General features: G+C 36.8%; 1 long non-coding RNA gene across 1 annotated transcript in view; it reads right to left on the bottom strand.

Annotated features, from left to right (window-relative positions):
- The window catches only part of LOC144324673 (uncharacterized), a 42887-nt gene extending 25083 nt beyond the window's left edge, over positions 1 to 17804 (bottom strand). The window contains exons 1-3 of the long non-coding RNA XR_013390098.1: positions 17590 to 17804; positions 7703 to 7922; positions 4707 to 4851 (exon numbers count right to left, since the gene is read on the bottom strand). This is a non-coding gene — a long non-coding RNA (uncharacterized LOC144324673). The remainder of the gene's footprint in view (positions 1 to 4706; positions 4852 to 7702; positions 7923 to 17589) is intronic.
- Between the last annotated feature and the right edge of the window lie 1100 nt (positions 17805 to 18904).

Here is an 18904-nt window from a genome sequence, read left to right as displayed (position 1 = left end):
ATTTGATTGCCAATAACCTGACCCCATACATATATGAAGAAAGTTGGAGATTTAACTTCAAAGTAAATTTTCCTTCATCTCTTTCTTATCCATTTATCTTGTACCTTTTCTCTTTTCTCCTCACCTTTCTTTTTTACCATGTATTAAATAGAACCACACTCTACACATCCCGGGTCCTTAAGAATCAGAAGACTTATCTTTAATTGAATGCTGTTGCTTCTTCTCAGTTAGGTTTCAGGCAGGTGGGGAATTCAGGGGCAGGGGAGCAGGGCCAGCCTGATCAAAATCTTAGCTGAGCCTCCCTGCAGAGTGTAGGGGCATGAGGATAAGGAAAAACACACAGGAGCTGGATCCACAGCACGAATATTGTTAACCACAGATTGTGACTGATTCATAGACTGAAATCTATCAAATGAGTCATGACCAGAACTTTTTTTAAATAAGATTTTAAAAATAGAATGGAAAATTGTCAGAGTGCATTTAATGTAATGAGGGCAACATTTAGGGGAGGGGACATAAGTTTATATGAAGATTATATATAAATTTATATGAGTATATATCATATATAAACATTCATATTCATACACATACATGTAATGAGTCATGGTGTAAAATAAAGTATATTAGAGATCACAGTCAATAGTTTGAAAGCAACTGCCCTCGTGAATCCTATCTACTCTAACAGCTACCAAATTCCAAATTCTTTTTATAAGAAATGGATCCAGAAACTGTATCTCCCTATCCTTTCTCCACATCTCAGCCTGTATGCTTACTTGCCTACTGAGAATCTGACCAAACCCTATATTCTAGTTGTTCAAATGAAGACTACTGTCTTCACTCTGACCAGAGCCTCCTGTAGACCTGGCTATATTTCTAAAATAATTCATCCATTTGGTCAAATGCAAACCTTCAGTTAGCCAGTCATCTGTGAGAATGCTTAGACTCTTCTCCTATGCACTTGTTCGTTTTCTGTCCATCCATCTAAATGCCACCACTCTCATCTGCCCCTCCCCCGTACTGCCCTAATAATCTCATACCAGTGTCCCAGTCTATGACTTCCTAAAGTATATAAGCCATATACCATGGCCACTGAAATTCTCTAACACACCATGTTGATGCCCTTGATCAAAAACATTCATTAGTTCCCCAAAATTTATCAAATAAAATCCAAACATTCTTTTATAAGCCATTGAATTGTTGGTACTTAGAGCACAGAGACTTTGTCATACACATCTTAGGACACTGTTTTCCACTAACAGGGTGGTTATCTATAGTAGGCACATAATAAATGTTGGAAGACCGAATAATACACTTAAAATTGTTATTAAACCATCAGTGTATAAAATGAAAATAAAGTTCTCTTTATGAATTAATAACTATATTAATCAGAACTTCTTCATGGGATCCAACACCTCAAATTCTTAAGAAAGCTAAGAAAAGATGAGATCAGCTAACATTATATTCTGAGCTACCTAGGTAAATACCATCTCCTCAATGCAATATACATAGGAGCATGGCATTAAAAATGAATGAATGGATTCATTTGTATAAACAAATAAAATGACTTTTGTCCATGACATCAGCGCTATATAGATTTTCATTAAATTATTTAACTTTAAACCATGGTCAGTTCTAACAAAGGGCACAAAATCAGGATTTTCATATTTGTAAATAAGTTAGACTGTCTGAAAGAGATGGCTCAAGACTTTTCTCCTATATTTCACATATGTGTGTCCAAACTATGAGGAGATGATTGACAGGATGGCCCAAAATTACTTCCACTTCCATAAAAAGGTACATATTAAATAATAATGGGAAAATAATCTCAATGCACCAACTCTACATGAAAACTAAGCTGAAATCAAAACTGACAGCTCAGTTCCAAAATGCACATTCAATCTAATGGAAGAGAATGTCAGCATAAAATAATTACCCATTATTTTCATCCTGTTTTCAGTGAAATTAACATGAAAATCTTTCAAGTTGTTGTTGGAGGAAAACTGAATACACAGGTTAATCTTATCTTTAATTATAAAAAAGCAGGGCACACATTTTTTAACATGCAAATTCAATTGTATATTACTCAGTGTGAGGAAGGTTTGCCATCATGGAGAAAATATCTTTCTTTTAGAACAATGGTACCAGGTGCTAACAAATGCATTTCTATTTTTGGTTGTAATTTAATTCTACTCACAAAGAAATGTGCTAGACAGAAACACAGATAAGAGAAAATTACATCTAAGTTTTGTTTTATTTTAGCATTAGCTAACTAGATGAAAACCTATGGATCTTTGTAGGAAAAGAATTCTAATTTTTAAAATACGTTGTAATAGGATACTTAAGAGTCATAAAGCATTTTACAGTTTATAAAGCTTTTCAAAGATGTTGCCACACCCCCTTTGCTGAACTTGCAAGTTTTAGGTCCATTACACTGATGTGATGCGTTGTGATGTCATCAAGAATCATGTTGCAGAAAAATATTTACAGCAGATATTGAAAATAATGTCAATCCTATACTAAACAGAGGTTTAGTATTAACTAGAATAGGAATGGCAGAGAATTCTCTAGATTACTCTTTCTCAAATTTCCCTGCTGGTTGTTCTGAGGTTGTATCTTCCAAGCAGAATGACTTAATAATAAAAGACAATTGTAAGGGTTTTGCTGTTGCTGTTGCTGTTGCTGTTGCTGTTGCTGGTCTTGTTTTTGATCTACAGTAATCTCTACAGAATAAGCTCTGTGATTTCTCTGCTATCTTCCAATTTAGGTAACTGTTCCTTGAGAAGACGACTCATAGTACGATGATAACATTTTGATTAGAACCAGGCTGCCTGGGTTGAAACTTAGCTCTGCCACTCAACAGTGTGTCCTTGGGCAAGTTACTTAACCTCTCTCTATAAGTGTATGAAATGGGGTTGAGAATATTTCCTACCTCAGAGTATTGCTTTGAGGATTAAATGATGTACTTAAAACACATAGGGGATTGAAAGTAGTAAAATTAGAGTTTAACCTTAATTTTGTAAAATATTAAGAGCAGTTTTTGAGTGTTGAGACTATGTGAAAGGTATTTTTCTTACTTGTGGATAATTTTAGATTTACAGAGAAGTTGGAAAGACAGTAGAGAGAGCTCCCATTTCCTCCCCATGGAAATGTCTTCTATAACTATGGTACATTCGTTAAAACTGGTATATTGATATCCACCTTACTACTAATTAAATTCCAGGCCATATTTAGATTTCACCAGTTTTTCCACTGATGCTCTTTTTCTGTTCCAGCATTTTGCTTTACCTTTAACTATCATGTCTCCTTAGTCTCAGTGGTCTATGACAATCTTAGAATTTCTTTGTTTATCATAACCTTGGCAGTTTTGAGGAATACTGGCCAGGTGTTTTGTAAACTGTGCATCAATCTGGGGTTTTCCTGTTTTGTTCTCATGTTTAGACTGAGGATATAGGGTTTTCAGAAAAATACCACAAAGATGAAGTGGCTTCCTCATTACATCAAATCAGGGGTATGTGACAACAAAATGACTTACCCTAGTGATCTTAACTACTTGGCTAAAGTGGGGTCCACCAGGTTATCTCCACTGCTAAGCTACTATTGTTTCCTTTCCATAGCAAAATCTGGAGACAGGGGTGCCATGTTTCTAGATCCTATCAGAAGACAGAGCTAGGAAATAGTATGAGTGACTTCTATTTTCTTCTTTTTTTTCTTGTCTATAGTTTCTAAATTTCCTGCTAATAATGTTGTATTCATTTTCTATTGCTGCTGTAGCAAAATACCACAAATGAGTGCTTTAAAGCAACACAAATTTATTATCTTACAGTTCTATAGTTTATAGGTACAATATGGGACTTACTAGCCAAAATCAAGGGGATCAATAGGGTTGTGTTCCTTTCTGGAGACTCTGGGGCAGAGAAAGAATCCACTTTCTTGCCTCGTACAGCTTCTATAAATGCCCATATTTCTTAGCTTCTATCAGCTTCTTCTATCCTCAAAGCCAATAACAAAGGGTCAGGTTCTTCTCAGACAGCATCATCTGATCTTTTGCTCTGCTTCCCTACCCTACTTTTAAAGACACTTGTGATTGCATTGGGCCCAGTGAGCTAATCCAAAATAATCTCCCTATTTCAAGGCCAGTTAATTAGCAACTTTAATTCTTTTTCACCATGTAAAGTAATATATTCCCAACTTCTGGGTACATGGACGTCTTTGAGGGGTTGAGGAAGCATTATTCTGCCTATTACAAATGTGAATTATTTTGTAATAAGAAAAACAGATAGGTAATCATAAACTAGTCATTCACAAAACTTTCATCTAACCAGTAACATTGTTTTGCTCTGCAAATTAGAAAAAGTACCTTTTTTTCAAGGAAATTTATTTGTATCTGATGAAATATTGTCATAATATATTGGTTTGGTTAGAACAGGACAGTAGTATATTAAAAACACAACGTCTGTTATATTATAATAAATATATATAAATCTACAATGACTATTATATAAATGATATCTCCCTAAATATCGTGCCCTCATGCTGTAGATGACCTGCCCTAGCATCCATAGTAGCCAAAGGAGAGTTAAGTGCACTGTTGCAAGACAGGCCCCACATTAGGCGCTTTTCACACATACATTAAATTATTTAATGTTCCTCATACTCTGCTAGGTGAGGATTAATACCCCGCTGAATTTAGATGAAACTTGGGGTACCTGGATGGCTGAGTTGGTTAAGCCTGCTTTGGGCTGGAATCATGATCTCAGGGTCCGGGGATCAAGTCTGCCATTGGGCTCCCTGCTGAGAAGGGAGTAGGCTTGTCTTTCTGTGCTTCTGGGCCCCCACTTGTGCTCCCTCTCTCTGGAATAAATAAATATTTTTTTAAAAAAATTAGCATCTAAGTAAGACTAAGTAATTTTCCCAATGTCATATAGCTACTAAGGGTCAAAATTAGAATTAAAAGTCAGTAAGCCTAATACCAGAGTCTTCATTCTACAGGCATCACCCTATGTCTTTCAAAGCCAAAAAAAAAAAAAAAAAAGGTAAGAACGCTGAGTTCCTATACATGTTGGAAATGCAGGTTCAGGAGACTCCCCAGTCTTTCTGCTAAACCAAGGTCACCATATCTCTTTTTCCATGTCACCGTACTCTGCCACCACCACAATTTTTATTATATTTAAAACAAAGACTATATTTTTTTTCTATCACACCAATAGCACAATTATTTTTAAAATTGTTCCAGTGCCAAATGGAAGTAAGGAATAGAAACCAAAACTATACATGGTTAGTAAACAAAATTCAATAAGAAAAAATTAAATAAATAAGCATGAGGAAAAATGTTTACCCTTGCTATTTCAAATAAATATAAATTAAAGCAACATTTGTGAAACATTTAGACTAAAAAAAAAAAGCTGGGATTTTTAAATAGCTCTTCACATTTGGAGAGGTTCCTGTGGAACTGGGATACTCATTTACTCCTGGTGGCAAATGGAAACTGGTACATTTTTGGAAAGCAACGGAAAAATAGCAAGAACTATACACATTTTCATGAATCTTTGATCCAGACAATCCAGAAAGTGAAATAAGTAAATTATTCAACAGTATAAAAATATTTACATGCACAGTATATTTATCATCAAAAACCTAGAAATACCCTAAATGCACAACAGCATAATGGTTTAGTAAATTATAGTACATCAACTTGATAAATTATGTTGTTATTAAAATTGTAATTGCAAAGTAAATGTAGAAATATAGAAAATGCTTTTATTTTATAGTTTAGTGGGAGGGAAAACATAAAAAGAAGCTTGTATTCTATGATTGTAACTGTAAAAATGTGTATTTATTTAGACAAATACTGAATTTTCTCAATTCTAAAAGGTGTATTATTAGCATGTCAACAGTGTGAAATCAGGATGCATCTTAACAATCAATATTGTCTTATATTTAACTGGGAGCACTTCTTTCTTAGAGGTACATAGGATAATAATACATTTTAAATTAAGTGAAATATTTAAATTAAGTGAAACTAAGTACTATTAGGAAATAGGGCAAATATGGAGCCATGGTGTTGAGACGCTTTAGGTGTTTCGTTTTACCTATGTCCAAAAATAAACTTTTTTCTGTAACAACTTTAAAAGAATGATACATGAATGGAGTTAAGTGAGTCCAATGGGTGATGGAAAATTCTAGAAGCATTCATATGGATTCATAAGGACTTTTCATAGGCAATGAATAAACCATCTTTTAAGCAAAGTATGGAAGGAATTCTAAAGGCAGGAGCCTATTTTTAGCAAGAAAGCATGAAGAGGAAAGGGGTTTCAAATGTTTTCTAATCTACCTTGTGATTTGTAGGATGCAGTTTCTTTTATGTCTAACTTAAGGAGGATCAGGAATCCTACGCCATGGAGTAAAATTTAGAAATTAAAGATGACAGCACCTATCTTTCTTATCATCTTTTATTAAGAGTGGTTCTGAATTCAGACATAATTAAATTTGGCATGAAGGATTTGTAGGTAGGTAGTTTTAATCTCACAAAAATTCTTGCCCAAAACAAGAAAAAAGTGATATAAACTTCACGTGGGATCAGAAAGAGTCCTCAGTTTTAAAAATACAAGTAAATAGTGAATGTAAAAAATGGGAGCAATATTAGGAAAGAAGTAAATATCAGATATTTAAAAGTAAAATTTATCACAAACATTTTGAGTTTTTAATCAACTATAGTTAGAGCAAACAGAAAAATGAGATATCAATCCATTCATTTTCTTTTTTTTTTTTTGTGAGAACATAGGAAATAAGACTTATTTATGTCTAAATGAAATCAAGAGTTAATGCAACTCAGAGAGTAACCTAAATGAGAAACCTGATTAAGTTGTAAAAAAAAAAATGTCTGAGATCTGTAATCATCAGAAACTAGAAATCCTAACTACAATAATTGAGTCTAAATCATCTATGGCTTCCTCCCTTCCTCAGTAGTGGAGTCCCCATTTTTAGTGGGACACATTACCTCCAAGACCAGTTTTCATTTTCCAGCTCTTCTGTGGCCTGTGGCCAAACACTGAGCAATGAGATATAAATCAAAGTCTTATATGACCCAACTGGACCTCTTTAAGTCCACTTTTTTTATTTATTTGTTTGTTTGTTTGTTTTTATTGACATATAGTTGGTGCACAATGTTACATTAGTTTCAGGTGTACAACATAGTATTTGACAAGTCTGTACCTTATGATGCGCTCATCAAAAGTTTAGTTACCATACAACACTGTTAAAGTACCACTGACTCTATTCCCCCTTCCTCATCCAATGACTTACTCACTCCATAAATAGAAGCCTGTATCTCCTACTCCGCATCACCCAATTTGCTCATTCCTCCACCTCCTTCCACTCTGGTGGTCACCAGTTTGTTCTCCGTATTTAAGGGTAAGACTTCTCTTTTATCTTTTAAAAAGGAGATGAACCATTTCATCTTCCTCCAGTTCCCTCTGCAGCCACTCTTCAGTGTATATAATGCCTAGAGCTCCATGAAGCAACTTAGGTCATGGATTGACACAGTAACTAGCAGCCAATGCTAAGACTGGCCAAGCAGGAGGGATCCTAGGACATGAAGCCACCACGGGTCTGCTCTCCCAGCCTTGGATGACCACCCCTAGATGCCCCTTGCACATCTTCTGTCTTGATTAAGCTACAATTATTTTTGGTATTTGATACTTACAGTTGAACTCAAGCCATAACTTATATGTTAAGTGTATGTTATGTTGCTCCTGCTTTGTCAGGAACTGTTGTAACATTCTTCAGAGAACAGGTTTTATTTGTGGGGTTTTTTTTTTACCTCATTCTCCAAATTGAAGAATCCATAAGTACCAACATCCACGCAATGATGCTGTGCTCTGCCTTTATGGATTGGCACTAAGAGGAACCAAGATGAGAAGGAACTGCAAAATACAAGGGGTGTAGTTGGATAAGATGGTAAGGAGGAAGAGAGTCAGCAAATGGAATGTCTCCTCTTCCCTGTAGAATATTTATTAAATGCATCTTTAGCTACTGGAGAGGTGGAAGACTAAGGTTTAAAGCTTTGGATTTGAAATCAGAAAACATTCTTAGTTCTGGTGCTGTGACCTAGAGGTCTTTCTGCAGTCTCACTGGGTCTGTTTCAATAGTTGACTAGATACCAATCTCTAGTAGGTGGGACAGCTTTAGGGTAAAATGAAATAATCTTTGCAGAAATGTCCATTTTCATAGTTTTTATGGGTTTAGACTCCTTGAAATAAGATTAGAAGTGCTCTCCCTACTGACTTTTTTCTCAAACACTGATCTTTGTCTAGAATACATTTTCTGACCATCCCTTCATTATCATTTTAAAACATTCTGAGAAAAAAAAAAAAAAAACATTCTGAAGTCCCACTTCATGGATATAATTCTTAGGACCATTTTCCCCTTAACTTGCAAACTGAGTGTTTCATGCAAATGCATTTGATTACGGAAAATTTTGTTTAGCCCTGATAGTGCTTACTTAATGGTCAATTTCTAAAGAGAAATAAATTTGGGGTTTACTTTCAACTGGCTCCTAGCATGGTTAATTCAACTCATATTCATTAATCATCAACTATGTGCATATCACTATGGCAGCTAAATAGATACTTTTTTGAGGTTGAGGGTGAGGTTGGTAGAGGTGGTGGTAATGAGGATAATTCAGCATACAATGTGACTAAGGGCCAATTAATAATTAATAATGCACCCTCAATTAATAATGAAGAATCCTTCATGAGCTCATAAAAAATGCAATCATGAACTCTATGCCTTTCACCTCACATCCAAAGCCTGCTTGAAGAAGGAGATATTTATGAAGGACTTTCTGATAGTCTTTCCATTCTTCCTAGCATCTCAGGTTTTGCCCTCAAATCAAGTTAATCCCAGGGAAGGAGCACACTTGTCCTGAGACATAGTGGCCCTTGAAAATGGATCTCATATAGAATTGTCTCTTTGTAGTTTACCAAGAAATGATACTAATGTCACACAGCTTTGTGCCTTGCTGTTGAGAATATGATCCACCGTCCTTAGGAGAAGTTCCATGATCAATTTAGTTTAGATTTTAATCCAGGGAAGTATTTTTTCTCACCAACGTTGATATTATTCTTTTAGATATTAAAACTATATCCCAAGCCAACTTTTGTTTTCATCTCGGTTGCCAACATGAGCCCAATTTCTTGTTCACCTCTCACAAATCTGAAGACCCGCATAGTATGAACACTGAGATTTCTTCTTTTTCCTTTCATCTTCCTGCCCATCTTATTTTTTCTCTGACTCAAACTTACATTTGCCCTAGTCTTAACATTTTTCTCTCCTATTTATATTTCACTGTGTTGATATATGTGTTGGCCATAAACAACTTAAAACCTGTTACAGAAGAAGACAAAGAATAGATAAGTAAATTAAACTAATGAATAAAATAAGGATCCACATTATATATAATTCAGGCAAAGATTGGGCAAATATTCCCTGAAATATTCCAAGGACCTGAGTCCTAAGGTCATTTCGCTCTACACATACCTGCCTATCCAGATATGATGGTGCTGGTGCCATGGAGTCTTCTCAACCCACAGCAAATCAGCATAAAAACTCTGAAAACTATCCCTGATGCCACAGAGCTGGAAACATTGACCTGAAAGAAAATCTTTAGCCTCCTAAGAAAATTGGCAGTCCCACAGGATGAGAACTTCTGGAGGTCCTTGAACTCTGGCTTCACCGTGTCACCAAAGAAATCTCCACATATGGCAGTAAGAAAACAAGTACACTGTGGAGCCTGGCCTGTTCTAGGAAAATTTGCCACATAAAACAAAGGTTCGTCTCGGTTTGTTAAGACAATTGGAAGGTTGACATTTGAAGTCAGGTCAGTTAATAGCTGACTAGGCCAACATTTCCATACAACTGCATTCTCAATCAGGTAATCATTAATTAAACATTAACTAAGCACTTACTATTTGTAGGACACAGTGCTAGCTGCTGTGAGGGACATAAATATAAATAAGTCATAAGTCCAGTGCTGGAGAAGCTGGCAGTGGAGTGAGAAAGGCTGAATTAATACTCAAAAACCCATAAATACACAGACAACCCACTTCAAATGCTGTGCAGGAAGTATAGTGTTTCATGGGGTGGAATTAAGAAAGATTTCATGGAGGTTATAAGTTTTAAGGTAATTCTTGTAATGTCTAGAGCAGGTAAAATGGACAAGAGAAGTATGACAGGTAAGGGGAAAAATGAGCACAAAGTGAGAAATACTCAGAAAAGATCCCAAAGCTAACCCACTTAGGCTGCTTCAGTAAAAGTGGAAAAAAATAACCCACTTGGCCTGGCATGCCGTAGAACAGTGGGGAAGGACACTGGGGAAGAGCATTAGCATAGGCTCATAAGTTTGTTCTAAATTGAGTGGAAAGTGAGATATCCTTGAATATTTCCAAAAAAGGGAATGATAGCATCAGAGATTCCTTGAGAGGTTTGATCTGGAACCAAAATGAGGGATGAGCTGGGGAGAAAGTAGTAGCAAAAAAAGAAACAAATCCGGTCTCCTGTTTGTTTAACACCTCCTCACTGAACGGCAAGTGTTGATTCTACACCAGTTGTGTACCCTACATAGCGAATCACACACAAAATCACTACCAATAATCCTTGGAATAATTTACTACTGAAACAGAGTTCTAATGATATGAAGCAAAAATAGGTTTCTGAGATACAGAAATCTGTGGTTGCATCACCATTAAACTATCTCAATCATTTGAGTTGAAAAAAAATCAGAGTATTTCCAGCAGTGTCTTTGGATTTTTTTTACTCTAGCAATCAAATCAGCAAGGGGTCTGGTTTCCTGAACATTATTGAGTGGAAATGTTTACTTCTGCAAATCTCTGCCTTTGCCTTCAAAACTTTAAGTGTATTGGTTCTCCTCTAATTCCTTAAGTGCTTTTGCTCCATGGCCACCCATCTGAACAGCAGAAAAACCTTCAACAAAGCAATTTCTGTCACAATCAGAACTAGTCTGAAATTTAGACTTAATGTAAAAAATAATTTATTTTCTGCTTTTCAATGTCCTTTTCCTAGACACCAAAGAATAATTCTATTAAAAATACAATTAGCCGCGATCACCATGCATATCCAATGCAATGTTTCCTTAAAGCCTTCTTTGAGCACATCGTTTTTTAAAAGTTCTGTGGTTCCAAATATACTTGAATGTGTCTGCCGAGGGGTCATATCTGGACGTAGTTACCCATTTGTTGTGCGTGCCATTCTCCTAAATTCTGCTGCAGCTAACCCACTGAAACTCTTTTCAACTCAGAGTAGCCTTCTCACTCTAATTAAAAGGAGTATATTTGCAAAGTTGCACATTCCTCCCCTTGGTGAGAAATGGTAATCTTTTTCATTAATATTATTTTTGAGAACTTTTTATGAACCTCAAAAGATAAAATTAAAAACCTGTTCCCCCCCCCAAAAAAATTCCTGCATCTTGCATACATGCATGCATGATCATATATTGACATTTTTTAAATTTTTAAGGAAATAATAGGTTACAAATCAAATGAAAGTGCTCTTTGTCTCCTCTTACCCTCCAACTCAATTTCCTCCCTCCTTCTCAGAAGCAACTCCTATATATATATTTATTATTATTATTATTAACATTATTATATATAATATATTATTTTTATATAAATATATAATATATTTTATATATGATGCATTTATTTTTTATATATTCAATACATTACTTATGTACTTGTGATATTGGGCATATATTTATGTATCCATAGATAATGCATATTTTTGTGTGTGTGTTGCTTTCCACATTTAAATAATCTGCATCATAAAATGATATTGTTCTGCAGTATTTCCATTTAATATTACATTTGTGAGATCTATCCATGTTCCCGTAGAGAGATTGTATTCATTTATTTTTTTACCTCTGGATTATGTTCCATTGTATGAACAAACCCCATTATATTTATTCTGTTAGGATATTTCTTTATATTTTTTTCACTTAGGTTGTTTCAAATATTTTACAATGCTGAAAGAGGAGCAGCTTTATGCAGGTCTGCTTATGCAGTTAGATGAGCTTCCTCTTTAGGATATAGATTTGGAAATGAAATGAATATGCACTTTTAGTTTTTTTGGAAACTGCCAAATTGTTCTCCAAAGTGATGATATCACTGATATCCTACTGGCTATTCAATCTTTTTCATTTTTGCTAATCTGATGGGTGAAAATTGCTACTAATTGTTGTTTTCACTTGCATCCCCAAGATTATGAGCAAGGAAGGCTTAGTGAAACTCTTTTGTAACACACTGGGGAACTGGCCTTGGCTACAAAAAGGTGACAGCACTGTCAGCAGCCCTGTCTTGGCAGGGACCTGTGTTATCGTCAGGTTGCACACTACCACTCACAAGGTTCAAAAATGTGCCAGAGTAAGATCATCAGCCCCAAAAGGCCTGCACAGTAGACCGTGCCTAGCAAGCTTTTCAGGGTTGCATAAGAATACGAAGCAAAAAACTCCATGCATCCTCTGTGCAAGGGTAGAGTGAAGAGCAGCCAGGGAGACTAAGAATGTCTATACAAGAGAGATATTTCAAAAAATAGAAATTTTCTGTTCAAAGCAGTAAACTTCTATCATACTCCACTGAAGTAGAAGTTTGAAACTTGCCTAGCTGTAATCAGGGGTCCTGTCACTCTCCTGTGATCTCTTTCCCTTTGTTTGTATCCTCCCGAAAAAAACCTGGAACATACCTCCTTCACCTAGTGATTCACAGGGAAGCAATAAAGTACAAACTGGAAATCAGACGTCAACCCTGGGCCCCGTGTTGCTGGTAAACTAACTAATGCAACACCTTGGGCAAATCAATTTTCTGCTAAGTCTTCTCTTTCTTACAGGATGATAAATTAACACCAAAGGCCATAATCTTGGATTTGTAGCCTTTATGTCTTAGATTTTCCTTCATCACCATCTAGCTAAATAAAACTTAAGATTTGGCCCTGTCTGTCCCTCCATCCCATCTGTCTCTCTGTCTCTCTCTCTGTCTCTGTGTCTGCCTGTCTCTGTCTGTCTGTCTCCCTCTCTCTCACACACACACATACACACACAGAGAGACTACCATTCTAGAGACTGAGAGATCACCTATTCCAAGTTGCTTGTTGACTAGCACATCCCATAGAAGGAGGATGACCCACCAGAAACAGCAGGACCAGACCTTCATCCAGAGCAGTGAGTTCCTGTCCTGCCCCAAACCTGCTTTCTCCTGCCTTTACAGCCAAGCTCCCTTTTCCTTCCTTGCTGATTCCCTTCTAAGGTTAGCATGATGAACTAGAGAAAATCCCCAGAGACCTTCCCATTTCCCTCATCACTCGTACCAGTTGATGTAGATTTGTCATTCATTCTACAAAGAACTAGGCTAGAGGATTTCCTTCCCACCAATGGATTTTGACTTCCATAGTCCTCTTAGAGGGCAACAATACCATGTCAAGGGGTCTCTCTGACTCAGTGAGTCACAGAGAGTGCAAAACTCGCCCAGGCTTTATGCAAACAATCCCTGTGTATGTGTCTGTGAAGTTAGGGCATGGAGAGTGTGGCTGGCAGACCAGCTCCATGATCTGTTTCTTGGTGTTCACACACTTCTATAGTCCACTCCCTCTGTGTATCGGCAGTATCTGTGACTTTATTCTAACCAACAGAATTGATTACGGTGATGGGATGTCATTGTCTGATTACATTATGTGTTGGTTCCTCTGCATAGAAAGAGAAAGGTCTACACTAAACCTATTCTTTCAGCCCTGTGACCACAGTCCACTGTGTGATCTCCCTCCTCTGCTGAGAGGAGACCAGGACCTTGGATACCTGTCACATATAAAACCAGACTATCCAATCACAGTGAAGACCTCAGGGCTTTCATGCCGTTTTCAATATCTGGCTGTGCAGAAGAAATGTAGAAAAAGTCACAGTAGGGTTTTTAAAGGGGCAAAGGACTGAAGCATGTCTCTACCCTTCCAGTTAGATAGACTCCAATCACTAGTCCCCAGCTACTCCTACTGATTCTGATACAACCCAGTCAGGCTAGGCTATTGCAGGTGAGTCCTTTCTAGAACTAGTATAGGAACAGAATATTTTATTATGCGCTACACAAACCCTGTATAATCAGGCCCCTGATCATTTGTCCTATATTTCTACACTCCTGTCACACCTCCTTTTAGTGCCAGTACTCATCTTGCTTTCTCTTGCCATGGGCATTTGCACATGCTCATCCCTGACATGCTATTTCCTTCATTTTCACAAAGTTAATTCCTTCCTCAGATCTCAGCTCAGGTGACATTGCCTCCAGAGAAACCTGTCCTTACCTCTGTAACTAGACCTAATGCCCAGTGACAGGCCCTCAGGATATGATAGCTCTCACCTACTCAACACTTGTCACAGCCTAACTGTCCATTAGCCTGTGTCACTATTTGCTTAATGCAAGCCTTGCCCCACTAGACTCTGAGCCACACAGGCGAAAACCAAGACAAGTTTTGACTTCTCTCATTGACTTGACACTAACTTGCCAACACTGAGCCTACAGCTTGGCACGTAGTATGGTTTAACAAACATTCATTCAATAAAGAACTGAATAAAACCTATTTGTCTAAAATAATTGAGGAAAAGATGAGCCCTGGCCTGAGTGTCAGGGGATCTGGCTAGGAACCAGCTTTCCACTCAATTTCAGCGTGACATGAAGCAAGACATTCCAACCTCCCACTTCTCAGTTTCCCCAGTACCTTGTGGATCTTTAGATCTCTGATTCACTGACAACGTTGCCAGTTAGTCAGTTGCCTGTTATTGACATTGTTACCACTGTACTTTTCTTCACTTTGCCTCTTCAAGGAAGCAATGATGGGAAGACCTCTGAAATCCTGCTTCATTTCCTCAGAGCCCTACAAATTCTCAATAAAAACTTCTCAAAAGCACTACACGCTGCATGGAAACCACAGAGTCCATTGGGGCCTAAAGTTAAAAGGTCATATTGTGTAGAATGGTCCTCATAGTCATCTGGGAACAATAACTAAAACATATAAATTACAAAACCTGGATGGCCAGCAGCTGTATCCATGGAAACAGATGTTGGCTTGGCCAAAGTGCTTTATAATGATTATGATTAATCATCCTTGAAATCACTGTTATTTATTGGTGTATAACTGATGGAACCATGTTGGAAGGGCTATATTGTACAGTTTTACAAATTTCCAGTTGCTAGAGCTAGCACCCTGGCCATAAAATAGCAAAAAAAAATGTTCTTTAAAATATACTCATTAAATATCAGTCAAAGAGAACAGGAAAATATAAAAGCCATAGCTTGGAATAATAGTCAATAAAAACGTTGTGCCAACACAAGTCACTAATGTTCAAAATAAATATTCTTCCATGCTTCATATAAACTTAGTGCTAAAAAAATTACTTAAATAAGTGGGAATCCTTTGTGAGTTCTCTTTAAATCTTGTTCACAATTCTGCTTTATCTGTGTTTAAGTCAGAACCATACATCTGGGAAAAGGTTATGGGTTCATTTATTGTTGCCTCTTCCTTTAGCTAATCTTCCTTGTCACTAGTATTTTCTACCTATATAGTGTTGTAGATATTCTAAAGTTAGATTCTATTGTATGCCACCAATTAAGTGTGATTTATTTTAACTTAATCACATGTATAATTGAAGGATGACTAGAGTTTGGGAAAAGGCTTCATTCAAACATGTTTGGGATGGAACTGGAGGACACTTTATGGAAACAAGAAGTATCTGGTTCTTTTAGAGCTTCCTCTTAGCTTCCTCATAGCCTCTTACGACTCTGTGTCCCAACCCTGACCATGAAGCCCAACAGACATCTAACAAAGCATGCACAATCTTACTTTCCTTCACCTGTGTAATGACGTACATCTGAGACAGAGGAATACCAAGGGATATGCCAACAAACTCAGAGGCCACTGTGGGCTTGGGTGCATTCCTAATGCATGTTTTCCCAGAACATGTCCAACTCCTCAAATACATACAGCATTGTTTTCAGGGACAGTAGAAGGCTGAGAGAAAGGGCCAGAGCCTCAGGTACTGTTGATATAAGACTTTCCTAAGCACATTCATAAAGCTACTGCCATATCATTCTTGATCTAGTGCCACAAATTAACAGCAAGCCCCTGGGCCCTAAGCTATGCTCTTCGAACAACTCTGGGATTGTTCTGCACAATACTCTGATTGTCTGTGGGGTGGGGCAGAGAATTGGAGTGGGTGCTAGGAGTTTGCTATAGCAGCCATGCTAGGATATATTCTAAGCACCAGGTGTGTTAGCCACTTGATGTGCAGAGAGGCTCTGAGATGTGTGCACAGCCACAGTCACAGCAAACCTCCTGTCCTAATATATTCAGTAGATGTAGTGAATGACTCAGCATGCTCTGTGCATTGGGGAAGGATAAGGCAAATATGGTAAATTGGAAACTAATAAACAAAGCAAAAATGTTTTAAAGGAAGCAAGATTTGCAATTATTCTCCAGTAATTTCAGCTAGAGTCCTTTATATGATACATCCTAGAAGGGTAAACATGAAGATTGCATGCTAAATATTTAAATATGCAGAAAAGCAGAGGACTCCCCCAAGGAGGCTTGTAGGATCTGATCATCAATCCAGAGAATTGAGAGCTACCTGAAAAGGCCACTTGATCCAACTCTCTGTACCTTCCAGAACTGAGAATCGTCATTCTGTGTGTAGATAGCCTTGGAAAGAAGATTCCATGATCTTATTTCAGGGCATATTCCAGAGATTCATTATAAAGTACAATAAAGAGAAGCAACTACATAATGTAATCTATTTTTGTGGTCCTCAACTGGGGAGGACATTGCTTTCTGGGATACCTGTAGCGACATCTGAAGACATGTTTTACTATCACAACTGGTGGGGAAGGCAGGTGTTACAGATGTCTAGTGGATAGAGGCCAGAGATAATGTTAATCTTCCTACACTGCACAGGACAAAACATTATCCAGACTAAAATGTCAATAATGCCAAGTTTGAAAAACCCTTATCTAGACAAATAGTCAGTATGACTAAATTATTCCTCTCTGAAACAGTTAAGGGCAAAAAAAATCATAGTTTGAATAACTGAACGAATCATTAAGTCATCTGTGTGTACAGTGTCTTGGTCTCAGATGACTGCATTAATTTCATTGAAGGATAATATTGATAATTATTGAAATAAAATTAATAGACAACTTTAAATTGCCTAACATGCAGGCAGACCCTATCTTGAAAAGGGTCACTATTTGAGAGGTGGGGGGGGGTAGCATGCATAAAAGGTGTTTTAGAAAAGGAAGCAATCCATTCTTCTCGGGTGTGAGGGAAATTTTCATATAGAAAGCTGACTTTGAACTCTCAAGCTAATTACACTTTGCTTTCTAATAATACAACTTGGCCATACTTTGGAACCCTTGATTTCAGTAATACCAAGCACTCTTCCAAATACTTCACATTCATTATTTCATCATATTTTCTGAACAATCCTATGAGGTAGAAACTATTATTCTCATCTTAGAGATGAAACAGACTCTAGTGGTGACTTACCTGTCTCCAGAGTGAGTGTATGTAACTGCTGTGCCACACAGCTTCCATGAAAATGGAGCCAAGTGATTTGGGCCACATGTATCACTTCCCAGTCATTAGCCTCTCCCCTCCATGGGGAGTAGCTAACAGTCTTCAAGTTCATTACACCATTAGCATTCATTATTCTAACAGCAACAGGATATTTATTTCACAAAATTATCATCGTGGGTTAGGCTCCACACTGTGGAAGGAAAGAGGTCTTCAAATTATCATAGAAATGGTAACATTTAAGTAGCTATCTGGGATATTAACTCTATAAGGAATTTTATCTTAGCCTATATTCTCCAAATGGGCAAAACCAAATGTTCCTGTCATTGCTTCTTTAAAGCCAAATCATTTTAACCCTGATTGTACGAATACAGTCTAAACTTAGCTTTCATTTCATTCATTCATTCACACATTCACTTATTCATTCAACAAAGGCATACTGATAATCCACGATGTTCTGGACAATGAGCTGTATACTTTGGCTATAGCGATAATAAACTAGATACAATGCCCAAAATCTCATGGGCATTCGATTCATTCTCATTCGATGAAAATTGAGCTTTAAGATTAAAAGATCTCCAGGTAAGTAAAGTAGACATAATGTTTCTTATCTTTGAATTATTACCATCATTATTCATTTGAATTTCCAATTTAGACCTAATCTCACTATAAAATGTTCGGTGTTTTCCCATGTTTGTTTTTCACATAGATGTAGGTATGATCTTTGGAAGGCATGAATAAAATTGAAAGAATGTCTTCACCTAACTCTTTCTGAGGTATTTAAATAACATATAAAAATGTATTAATCTAAATATACTAATATGATTCTCTTATCTTGATTCCCTTTTTTTTCAGAGAATTTCTAAGTTTCATTCCAATGTAGAGTAACTAAAATATTTTCACAAATTTATTCCTAAAATGAAATATTTCAGACAGAGATTTTAGATGCAATTTCATTTTATATCATGCATCTTTTTCCACGTTCTATTTTAGAGATCTCCGTTGAACAGCTTTGCTACATCACTTTAACTGTAATAAGGAAGATTTTATGTTTGTTCACGTTGCTCCCTGCATCTGGAAACCCCTATTTTCTCTTCACCAACCAATCTGCAAACTCTCCCTTCAGAACTCTATTTGAGATTATTTCACTTATGTTTATGTGTTTATTTTCATATTTTGCCCTATTCCTGAAAAGATTTGAAACAGCCTACAACAAGACACATCAAAGATAACCCTATGGCATCTGTTAAAAGTGGGGCAAGAGAAGAAAGTAAAACAAGAGTAGAAG

This window comes from Canis aureus, chromosome 12 (assembly GCF_053574225.1).
Source record: "Canis aureus isolate CA01 chromosome 12, VMU_Caureus_v.1.0, whole genome shotgun sequence".
NCBI classification, from domain to species: Eukaryota; Metazoa; Chordata; class Mammalia; order Carnivora; family Canidae; genus Canis; species Canis aureus.
The sequence above is the reverse complement of the archived record's forward strand: the minus strand, read 5'-3'. Positions and strand labels throughout refer to the sequence as shown.